General features: G+C 47.0%; 1 protein-coding gene across 1 annotated transcript in view; it reads left to right on the forward strand.

The window, feature by feature from the left end:
* The first annotated feature begins 1,861 nt into the window (after positions 1–1,861).
* The window catches only part of LOC107151585 (sulfotransferase 2A1-like), a 25,284-nt gene continuing 14,884 nt past the window's right edge, over positions 1,862–12,261 (forward strand). Inside the window, exon 1 of the mRNA XM_048791230.1 lies at positions 1,862–2,108. The gene's annotated coding sequence lies outside the window, so the exon portion shown is untranslated. The remainder of the gene's footprint in view (positions 2,109–12,261) is intronic.

Below are 12,261 nucleotides of genomic sequence, written 5' to 3' on the forward strand. Positions count from 1 at the left end.
GCTGTCTAGGGAACAGCAAGGTGAAAGTACTGATTGTGCCAGGCTGTCTAGGGAACAGCAAGGTGAAAGTACTGATTGTGCCAGGCTGTCTAGGGAACAGCAAGGTGAAAGTACTGATTGTGCCAGGCTGTCCAGGGAACAGCAAGGTGAAAGTACTGATTGTGCCAGGCTGTCTAGGGAACAGCAAGGTGAAAGTACTGATTGTGCCAGCTCGGCTTTTGTAGAGAGCCGAATGGCATGCTCTGATTTCACAGTGACTGTTAGCTCTTCTCTAAAATCTGAATCCATAACTCCAGGCATTACTTGAATTCCCTTTTTAAAACTATTTCGTCCCCAAATTAGGCCTATGGCACCTGGGGGTAATGGCCCATGGATTCCAGTGGGAACTTGCTGTGGTCCCATTTCAGCTGTTTATTACCACCTCTGGGTGGAGCTGGCTGGTAAGAGTGATGCTCTGCAAAGGCCGGCTGTGATGACGTCAAGGCCTGCGACTCTGACTCCTCCTCCCACCCATACTGCAGAGCCCCCACAGTTTGTTGGGCCTGGGGTAGACCCCGCCCTCCATTTTTTGTCCCCAAAGGAGGCGGATGTGAAGTTAGAAATGCAGGCGGGCCGCTGCCATATCCGTTCCCATCCTCCCTCGCCCAGCGGCTTTCTGCCGCCAGTGGGAACCAGGAGAGGTTTCTGCCCTATGGCGCGGATTCGCAGTCCTGCGCCAAATGCCCAGTTCTGCCACAATTAAAACACCGCCGACGAGAATGGCGTCTCCAGGATTGGGGCTGAAGTACCTGTTTTAAAGCCGCGGTGAGCATAAAACCTTGTAATTGTGTAGGACCAACATCCTCACAAAGGCAAATAAATTCCCAAAGTGTCCCTTTCTTCCAGTGGGGTGGGAGTGAAGCCAGAATCAGACAGGCAGTCAGAATAGAGAGGTAACCCCAGTCAGGTCGGATCCAGGCGGCCAATTTTGAGTCCGGGAAGTTGGAGACTGTCCCCTGAGGGATTGAAATGTTAATTCCTTCAGGGCCCTTCTGTTGTAGGGACAAACAAGGCAAGGCACCGAAGACAGCAGGAAACGGTTTTATTTGGGGGCAGCCGGGTTCAGGGGGCACAGCTTTTGCTGTAATCAATCCCCTGAACCCCGAGTTCAGGGAGTTTCATACCCAGCATGTAAGGGGAGGGGCTCAGAAGTTCCCAGTCTGCAGAAGTTCACATAAAAGCAGCTTTTTCTTTCACTGTTCTGGGAAAGTTAACCCTTCAAGGACAACATCTGACTGAGAAGGGGGGGAACTTCTTCTCCCCTCTCCTTCCCCCTGCCAGCTGTTACCGTGGAGCCCATTTGTAACTTATCTTAAAAATGTAGACATCTCTGTGAAGCCCTGCTCAAGGTCAGAGGCCTTGTTTGCACATTTCTTCAAAGTACTGTACTGGATACATGTTTGTGAAAAACTAGTGAGGGGGTGTCCAGCACCTGGAGGGCTGGTATCTTCTCGGCCAGTGGCCAAGTAAACAGGGCGACAGGAAAATAGGAAGTTTATCTACACTGAACTCTTTTGCAGAGATTCTTTTGCTGACAGTCCTAAAATGTAGGGTGTGGCTGCCTGCTTCCTTCCTGGTCTTGAGGCCACACATGTGACTGGGACAGCTCCTGGGGATCAGCCAGGAGGCAGTGCTCTGGGCAGTGATGGAGGAGGCAGACCACCTCAGGATAGGTCTAGGACCCTTCCACCCTCGTGGACAGCTTGTGCCTTCCCTTAAAGACTATAAGGTGGGTGTACACGTGAACTTGCTCCACCCCTCTGACCTTTATCCTGATTGGCTCCTGTGCAGTATATAAGCTGTGTGTACTTCCTCATTAAAGGAGATCCTGCTTTGATTGTTCTCCCTGGCACATCTGATTGTCCTCCCAGGAGGGAGGGCTGGGTGTGGTCTGCCAGTCGACCTGACCTTTCCTCTCTTGGTTCATCTTGGTTGGGGCGTGCTTTTCCCGCTTCTCCCACTGGTCAGGAGGAGACGGGCTAAAAACCCCAACATCTGGCGCCCGGAACAGGGACGCCGAACAGGGACACGAAGAAAGTGTCAACGAGCCAAGCCAAGCGAGTACCGAGGTAAGGGTATCCCCAGAAAGATGGGGCGATCTCACACTCCCCGGTTGATGCTTCTCCTGCTCCCCTGTATGGCTGAGGGGAAGGAGGAGGGAGAAGTGTGTGAGAGGGAGCCAAGCCGGGAGCCAAGCGGGCCGTCTCGAGGCTCACCCTGCGCCCCTTTTTCTTTTTTTACAAATTTTGACATCCCAGGAGCCCCCGCTCCACTTTCTTGGGGAAACCTACTACTGAAAAGTTGGGAGATATGGAGTGTGCCTGGTGCCTGGGGTGGGACAAAACCAGCGGAACTAATCCTGTAAGTGGGAGGAGGGACTGAGGGACTCCCAGCAGCTGCTGAAGCCCTTTTGCTTTGGGGAACTTCCTCCTTCCTTCCCTGCACTGTAAGGAATACTCCATCTCTGTCTAGTTAAAAAGGGGGAAATAGGGGGGCATTGAATGCAGTAATGTGTTGATATTATAGTTTGTTTCTTGGGAATGACCTTGGCTGAATGTGAGTCTACAGGATGATGTTTTATTGTAACAATCTGGTATCTGAATGGGTTTTTGAAACTTTGCACAATCTTGCAGTTAAAAGTTAGGTTTATATAATTGTCTAGTATATGATTTCAGATAATTCATGCCAGAGAACTTAAATACTTAGGATGGGAAACTAAAGAACTGTACTTCCAAGTTGGCGGGTAACTCCCAATCATTCAGTTTTTTCATCAATTTTTGAATTAGGTAGCCTGGGAAGATTTCATTAGGTGTACCAGTGCATTATTAATTTGGGCAAGGATAGTAACCTGTTCCCCTCAGTGTGTAGGATTTAGGAAAGGAAAGTGTTGGATTGGGATGTTGGTCTGGCTTATTGAAATGACATTGAATAACAACTGTCTTGGAAATTTTTAAAGTTTAATTTTGGATATACATGGTAGTGTGTGGTTCTCTTTTGGAATTTTTCAGGTGATGTAATGTAAGTTAATACTACTTTAGGAACTTCAGAACAAAGGAATGGCTTAATGATCCTGAAGGGATTTCTTCAATAGTAGCTTTTATATTATCAAGTAAGATCCTATTTTCAGTTTTATGTGAGCAAGTTTTTTCGAGTGTAGGAAATTTTTTTTTCTTTGGCAAAACAAGATGTAAAGATATGAAATTTTGTGAATTGTATCTTAAACTTGTATCATAATTTTCAACATCCAAACCTGGGAATTATGACTTAAGGTTAAAATGCCTTGGGCATGAGGCTTCTGCTCAGAATAGCAGTTTTCTCTGCTCCTTCCACACCTGAGCCAGGACTTAAGTTGAAATGCAAATGGAAGAAGCCTGTGAGCTCAGTAGAAGACTGATCTGGGGATCAAAAAAAAAAAAGGAGGGGGGAAAGGTGTCTTTCTTTTACCTGAACTCAAACTAGACTAAACCAAAAAGTAAATTGTATGGTGCTTTCTAATTACCGGCTGGTCATTTTTTCTAGGACCCTTGCTTTTTCTTAGATTCTGTATTTTTTGAGCTCATGATTTTGATCTTACAGACCTAGGTTAATGTTTTTCTGATCAGTTCTATTAAAAACTGGAGTTTTTAAACATTGCAATGGAGATTTCACATGAAAAAAGCTACAAGGCCTTGTGTTATGTGTGCACACTTGTGTTATGTGTTGTATGTCTGTGTGTGCATATATCCATATGTCATGCACATGGTATGAAGATTGGCAGATATATGAGGAGCGCTCATGAAAAATTAAAAAAAAATGGATCCAAATATCTTTTATTCACGTGATTTAAACAGTTCAATTTAAATTGGGTAAACAGATGAAAGTAAAGATGTCTTTACTTTCATCTGTTTAACATATCAGTCATATGTTAAAAGGACAAAGATTCCTTAAAACATTAGTTTACCCATAACATTGTGTTTTATTAAGTTTTGTTTCTTGTTTCTAGAGCAAGTAATCTTAAAGAAATTAATAAACAGCTGGTTAAACAAGAACTGTTATTTTAGAGAATTGTGCTATGTTAATTCTTTAAAAGCTAAATTTAGTTAATATAAAAACATCAATGTATCAATCTGGTGTTCTAAAGTTGTATGGTAATTTTAGGCGTAAAAGAAAAACAGGTTGGAGATTTGTTTGTATCTTTGATGTTCTATGGCTGGACCTGTTGTCGATGGGGTATGTGGGGTTTTCTGTTGAGGTATGATTCTTTAATTGTAAGAATGAAGGACCATTCTGGACACTTTGCCTGGTTGTGGCCGGACTCCTCGTTGTCTCCCTTGTGGCATTTGTTGTGGCCACGGGGATGGGAACTGGACTTGCTAGCCTCAGTGCACCATGTTGTCAGCACTACCTCCAATCTCAATTCCTTGGCTGTGGTAGTCCTCCAAACCTGCTTACCTCCCGAGAAGGAGGACTAGGTCTGTTCCTACAGGAGGAGTGCTGTTTCTATTGGGCTCCTCCAGTTTCTCAAGGATCGAGCCAGAACTGTTCAACTGATGGTGGTCGGGCAGCAATACGCCGTCTTACAAGATACTGACTGTGAACCCTATGAGGTTGGCCACCGCCCCTACTGGGATGTGCAGATGTAAGCCAGGAGCAGAGCCATCTCTCTTCCTTAAGGCTTCCCATTGGGCCTGCAGGCCCTGCAGGTAGGATTGCCCAAAGAGCTAGAGTGGTAGTCAATGACGGGTAAGATCCCCAGAGGGGGACAACCTAAGACAGGCACACTCTCGAGTAAGGCAAACACCTGCTAATAAAACGAAAAGGGGGAGATGTAGGGTGTGGCTGCCTGCTTCCTGGTCTTGAGGCCACACCTGTGACTGGGATGTCTCCTGGGGATCAGCCAGGAGGCGGTGCTGTGGGTGGTGATGGAGGAGGCATACCACCTCAGGATAGGTCCAGGACTCTTCTGCTCTCGTGGACAGCTCGTGCCTTTCCTTACAGACTATGAGATGGGTGTACACGTGAACTTGCTCCACCCCTCTGACCTTTATTCTGATTGGCTCCTGTGCAGTTTTACATAAGCTGTGTGTACTTCGTCATTAAACGAGATCCTACTTTGACTGTTCCCCCTGGCACATCTGATTGTCCTCCCAGGAGAGAGGGCTGTATGTGGTCAGCCAGTTGACCTTTACCTCTCTTGGTTCATCTTGATCGGGGCATGCTTCTCCCATTGGTCAGGAGGAGACTGGGGCTAAAAATCCGGACATTTTGCAGAGACTCTTTTGCTGACAGTCCTAAAATCAGCCATGGTGAAGCAGGCTTTTCTGTGGAGAAAGGGGGTGCCACTTCAATTCCCCCCTTTAATGATGCTCCCCATAATTTAATCCTTTAAATTTAAGAGCATCACTACCATTATCTTGGCTTAAAGCCTTATATATTGCCAAAATCTTAGTTGTTGTCATACTTTCAACAGAAGCTTCTATAGTGGACCCGATAGTTTAATGCACAGTGGAGCCAAACATGGGAGCAATAAACAGGTTAACAGCAGAATTCCCACTACACCAATTAAGCTTTTAAATCTACCAAGAGTTGAAAACCATCTTCTCAAAGCATGTTTGGGATCCAAACTTTAATGCCCTTCTAGGTATGAACTAACACATGTGCTAGTTCTCTTGTGTTGTTGGCTATATTCTTAACTGTTTATCTATTGTCATCCTTTTGGATGCAACAATCTGAGCTGTTGAACTCTCCACATATATTCTTTCCTCAGCCAGTAAGTAATCTAATGCCAAGTGGTTCTGATAGTTAGCCACTCGCATCTGGTCTGTTGTATGGCTAGGAAGTCAAAGGCTGTGGCAGTCTGATTAATAATAATTTCTAGTACAGCTTGTAAGTGAATAATTCTGTTTAACATGTAAATAGGAGTTCTATAGCACCAACTGCCATTTTGTTTCCAGGTAGCAAGACCATAAGTGGCAATAATCCTCTGGGGTGGCCAGTTACCTTCACCCCAAGATCGGTGACCTCCTAAATCAAGTTTCTTTCCAATGGACCTCTTTTTCCTTTCCAGTCATCCATCTGTAGCATTCCTCTGGTGGGACAGGTCCTAAATATATGTTTTACCACCTCTTAGTTATAGTGGATTGTCTTGACACATGGTTCACATGATCTCCATGGTTGGAATAGGAGTAGGACAGACTCCCTTAAGGTTATCAAAGGAAACCAAACTAAATAATAGAGTAATGTTTTGGTTAGCATAGGTTAAACAGCATAAATTAACAAAGCCAAACTAAAACACCAAACAAATCCTAGAAAACTTATATAAGCAAGACAAAAAGTATAAGTGAAATTTTGTTACCCAGAGTCCAATCAGAAGGAGTTACTGTTATCAAACCAGTAGCAAAAACCAAACAGAGAACTGTGTATATATCTAGAAGCAAGGGGTGGCAATGCATTACAGTATAAGAACTATCTCAGAGGTTGAAAGAGTCCATTAGTCCTGGTGGGAAGTTTATCTTTCACAGGGCATTGATCAGCTAGTCCCTCCTGTGTGGCTGAAACAGGGCTGTAGTCTCCTCAAGCTTTTGCCGTGCATAGACTAGTCAGCTTCAGGAGTGACTGGAGCAGGGCTGTTGTCCTTCTGATCCTCAAGCTTCTCCGGTGCTCCTTTTTCTTCAGGATGGTCAGCTTCAATGGTGTAGCAGCATCTGGAGAGCACTCCCAGTCCGCAGCTGCAGGCATGAGTCTGGTGTAGTGAATCCAGGGACCTGTCTCTGCAAACTTGACTGCAGCTGGGGGGGATAAAATAACAGGGAAAGGGCCCTTCCAAACAAGTTCAGGGGTTGAATATTTCATTCTTTGACCCAGACTCCATCTCCAGGCTTGAAGGAGTGTGCACTGGGTCAAACTTACTGGCTCTCTTTCTCTAACCCATTGGTTGAGAACCTAAGACCTGAAGCTGTCATCTCAGGGTTAATTTTCCTGTCTCTCTTAAGTCTCCCTGTAGTCTCCTAATAAGAGGGGGGGTCCTCCCATATATTATCTCAAAAGAAAAGAATCCACTCCTCAGAGTAGGAGTGGATCTAATCCTCAACAGTGTAAGAGGGAGAAGTTCATCACAATGTAAATGAGTCTCCTGACACAGCTTACCTAATTGAGCCTTAAAGTCCTGTTCATCCTTTGAACTTTATTAGAACTCTGCAGCCTATAGGCAGTATGTAACTTTCATCTGATATTTACACTCTTGGTCAGTAATCATATCACCTGTGCCCAAAAGCTGGCCCATTGTCTGAGCCAATAATTATTGGGACACCAAATCTGGGAATTATTTCCCAGAGAAGCATCCTAGTATCTCCCTAGCCTTTTCAGTGTGGATGGGAAAGGCTTCCACCTAGTCAGAGTGGGAGTACACAAAAACCAAAAGTTACTTATAGCCCCGTGAGCGTGGAAGTTCAGTGAAGTTTACTTCCAAGTCTTCAAAAGGTGTTCCTCCTATAGTTTGGATTCCTGGTGGGAGCTCTGGGCACTGACAAGAACTGTTGTGAGCACAAACCTCACATTGTTTGCAGATCATCCAGGTGTTGCTTGTGAGCCGGGGGACATAGAAATGTCGACTCGGAACTGTCTCAAGTGCTGTATGTCCAACATGTTTTCCTGCAAAACTGTTTGATAAAGGCTGGGGTTGGAATCTCTGGGATGGCTATGTGGCCATCAGAAAATCTCCACCATCCACCTGGGAGAAAATGTCGTTTTTCAGTCTTAAATCACTTACTTTCATGTTGGGAGTATGTTGGCTCCCTTTCTGTTAGCTAGTCGGCCAGGCAGAAGGGCAGCATTTAAACCTGGGACTGGATTTTCTTCCTGTTTCTTGCAGACAGCTAACCTGGCCTCTCTGTCAGCTCTCCGGTTGCCCTGAGAAACCACAGTGTTTCCCTTTTGATGACCTTGGCAATATATAATCACAACCTTCATGGGAGCCCATAGCGCATCCAAAAGTTTAAGAATTTCTTGCCTGTACATCATGCCCCCCCTTTTTTTTCCTCCTGAGTTAATTAGGCTACATAAGGCCTTATGAACATCAAGGGGTAGCAAACGCAAATTTTGAGTCTATGTAAATATCCACACAGAGTCCTGCTGTCAACTGAGGTGCTCGAATCAAATCAATAAGTTTTACTTTTTGTGCTGAAGTTCCCTGAGGCAGAGGTTTTGCCTCGACAGTAAAGTCCAGAGTGACCACTGCATATCCAGCAAAACATACCCCATCTTTTATAAAACTGCTTCCATCTGTGAAGTAATCTGCATCAGCATCCCCGAGGGCTGGTCTGCCAGATCTGGTCTGCTGGAGAACACTTCATCCATGACCTCAACACCTTAGTGATCAGGTTTTCCAGGTCCAATGGGCAGCAAAGTTGCTGGGTTTAGAGTTCTGACGACCTCAACATGAATATGTGGGTTTTCACATAACATGCCCTGATATTTGACCATTCCTTCGTTAGTCAACCAATAGTGTCCTTTTTATTCTAACAGTGTCAAAATTGAATGAGGAACTCTAACAACCAGTTCTTGTCCTATGGCCAGTTTATCATCTTCCAACACCAGAAGAGCTGTGGCCACAAGGGCCCATAAACAAGGTGGCCAGCCCTGGGCTACAGAGTCCAGCTGTTTGGACAAATAGGCCACTGGACGGTGCCATGTCCTCAGCATCTGAGTCGAAGCTCCCACAGCCACTCCAGACAGATCATGGACATACAGAAAGAAAGGCTTCATGAGATCAGGGAGCCCTAATCCAGGTGCACTGGTGAGTGCTTGTTTAATGTCCTCAAAGGCCTTTTGCTTAGTTGGCCCCAACATCAGAGGATCTCCTTCTCCCCACTTTGTGGCTTCATAGAGGGGTTTTGCCATGACTGAAAAGTTAGAGATCCATATATGGCCGAACCTAGTAGCCCCCAAGAATTCTCTAGTCTGATGGCAGGTTGAAGGGACTGGAATTGAGCAGATCTCCTGTTTCTTTTAAGGCTCATTGGTTGTTCTGTTCTGTTGTTAAATCAGGTGGTAACCAAGGTATTTGACTTTTTCTTGATAGATGTAGACTTCTAAGTTAGAGTCCAGTGCTGTCGCAAAGATGGTGTACTCCAGCCCCTGGGAGGAACTGTCATTTAGGGAAGGGAGGTGTACATAGAGCCTCTGGTGCTTTAATATGCAGGAATTTTTTTGTTATCTCCCTGTGCAGGATCTTGGCTGCTGGGATTCTCCAACTCTTAAATCTAATGTAAATCTTAGCAGAGACTGATGACCTGGGATATCACTTGTGTAAAAGGCACCTATGTCAATCTCGCCGGGGGCCATCTGCCAAGGTTGGAGGACAGCAGTGTGGTCCCGTGCAGGTCCCAGCATGGCAGCCACATTGTGCCCACCTAGGTGTTGCTCTTTGACTGTGTGGTTTTCTCCTCTTGCCAGGTGGGAGCTGCTCTAATTGTATATAGGAGCTGCCCCGCTTGTGTTTTTGTTCAGTATGCCTGGGTGCATGGGGCTCTGTGGCCCTTCCTGCTGGTGGTTCACAGCATGTGGCTTGGAGCCAGGTGACATGTCCTTTTGGAATGAGCACCCTATGGCCCACTACTGGCTGTTAACATGAACATATTCCGGGTTCATTTGGGGCTTGCAGCAGCTGAGCCCTCCGGCGCTGGGTCTCGAGCATCAGATGCAATTGTGTGTGTCTATCGGACTCCTGTCATATTCACCAATCATCGACTTCCAAGCAAGTGGGAACCAACTGAAAGGAGGGGCAAAACAAATGGATCCTGGGGGCCAAAGGCTTGGGGAAAGCATTCCTTCCTTCTCTGTTCAAGTCTCAGCTTTTGAGCATGGCAGTGGGTGCTTGTCTGCCGGGGCCACTGGAGGCTTCCCCTTTTGTCTGGCCACACTTTTTTTCCTTATAAACATTTGGACCATTGGCTTTGTTCTAGTGAGACCCCCCTTTGAGTGACCTCTGGGTTTGTAAGGAGATCCATCCTCCTCTTTATCTTTCTGGTCTGCCTGTCTTTGAGTCTCTGGGTCTCGACTGATGAAAACTGTGGTGCCCACCTTAATCAGCTCACTGTCACACTTTTCAGAAAAGTCCTCTAGGATTGTAATTTTTGGCAAATGGCTCTCTGAGCCTGTCCCACAAAGGCTGCACTGATCATCTGTTGCTTGCGCCTGTGCATTTTCTCACTGACAAACCTGCACCATGGCTGCAATGTTTGTATGATGCCCCTCCTCCCTTGGGCACCTCTGGGCAGGGAGAGGGGTGGCAGCGGCGGTGGCCTGGACACTTAGCTCTGAGTCAGTTGGGTACATCTCTTTTGATCATTGCTGCCAGGTTCATAGGGGAGAGGGGCCTTAGGCAGATGTGGGGCCCAGTTCAGGGCTATCAAGGGTTCGAGAGGGAGATGCTGGAGCAGCAGGAGGCTTATCTGGGCTCTGTTTGTCTGCAGATACCTTTGGCTTAGGCCAGGGCTCAGGGCTGGCTCCGATTCCTTCTAACTCTTGGGAACAGTGTGTTTTATTATTTTTTAATATTCTTTTAGACTTCCTATGAGGGCTTCTTGACATCTCTTTACCTTTAGACCTTCTTCTTGGTTGGGCCCCATCCCTGGTCTGGATAATGGGCTGCACCAGATCAGTCCTGGCCCAGGGTTTCTCCGTGTAGGAGGGAGCATGATTTTTCCAGCTTATGAGCTCTGGGGTGGAGAAAGGCTGGCACACAAAACGGCCTTGTCTCCCTCAGGCGTTTCCCTTCTGGACAACATGGGCAGGTCCTTTAGTCCCTTGCAGGGGCATCTGGAGAGTTCTCATCTGAATTGTGGCTCTGGTCTAGGGACAAATCTCCCACCTTATTCTTGGGAGGTGAAGAGTCTTTGGTCCTACGAAGCCTTTGGCTCTGAGGACATCACAGAGGAAGGAATGGCCAGGATTGGGGGCCATCATTTGTTGCCTCTGAGGATGAGGGGGCTAGGGAACAGTCTGCTGTCCCAGTGGTCTTGGCAAAGTTGCGTAGAGTGGCACATAGGTCCTGGGTCCTCTTCTGGCTCACGGGGAATACTGTTCCCTTCCTGTCTTTCCTAGTCAGGTTTTCTGTTTAGCTGCTTTCCGCTGGGTCTTAGAGACCACCATGCTCCTGGCTAACATCAGTTTGGACTGTCCATCTAGACAGGCTCTCAACAAAGGGGACTGTTTCTGTACTATCTCTTGCCAGCAATCAATGTAAGAGAAATGGTTCAGAGAAAGTTCCAACAACAATCAAAGGACCTCAGCAATGACTCATCTAAAGATCCTTCTGGTGGCCAGCCCACGTCTTGGGTGGGCCACTCTAATTCACAGAGTATGCCACCTTTGTGGAGTGAGTCTCACCCACAGTCACCAGGAAAACCTTCCTAAAGGTCTCTAACACATATTTCAGAAGGCTCAGTTTCCTTAGTGTGCCTCCCATGGTCCACCCTGCATCGGTGTCACACACTTAGAACAAAACACACTTAGGACAAGACTTGCTTCGTCCATCTCTGGCCGCTCCCCTCGCGGGGACTTAGGGCCCTCTTAGCCTTGCGGGTCGGTATCAACCCCGACCTGGAGCTTTCACCTGGACGTTGGTTGGTGAAATTCCGCCATAGACTGTATGAGGGGCCATGGAACCGCGGATCATGACTCTGCATTCGCTTCGACCCTCGGGTTGGATCCCTTTGTCCGTCTCATTCACACAGTTTCCCACAGACATGGCCAGGACAGAATTTCTATACTGACCAAATTCCAACAATTCCAAACCAAACAGAAAAGGGAGTCACGGTGGGTGTCCCCTCTGCTTGCTGACCCCGAACAGAGACTACTCGGGTGACCCCCCCCCCCAGGTCCCTTTCAGCTCCAACCACTTTGGAGGGTACTTGGGGTACCCAAGCTTCCTTCTTCTACATGTAGATAATCAGTTTTCCAGTCACCATTTATTAAATTGGCAGTGTTATCTCCAAGATTTGCTCTTGGTGTCTTTGTTAAGAATCACATGACTCGGAGCTTCCAATCACTCCTGCAAGGTAGGCGGGCCTGCGACCCACCAGCAGAAGAGGAGCAGCGGCCTGCTGAGTGGCAGAGCCGCCCCCCACCCCCCGTGCCTGCCAGGTAGGCGGAACTGTGACCACCGACAGAAAAGGCCCAGTGGCCCCCGGCGGGACAGAGCTTCCAATCACTCCTGCAAGGTAGGCGGGCCTGCGACCCACC

Source organism: Marmota marmota, unplaced genomic scaffold (assembly GCF_001458135.2).
Source record: "Marmota marmota marmota unplaced genomic scaffold, marMar, whole genome shotgun sequence".
Taxonomy (NCBI): Eukaryota; Metazoa; Chordata; class Mammalia; order Rodentia; family Sciuridae; genus Marmota; species Marmota marmota.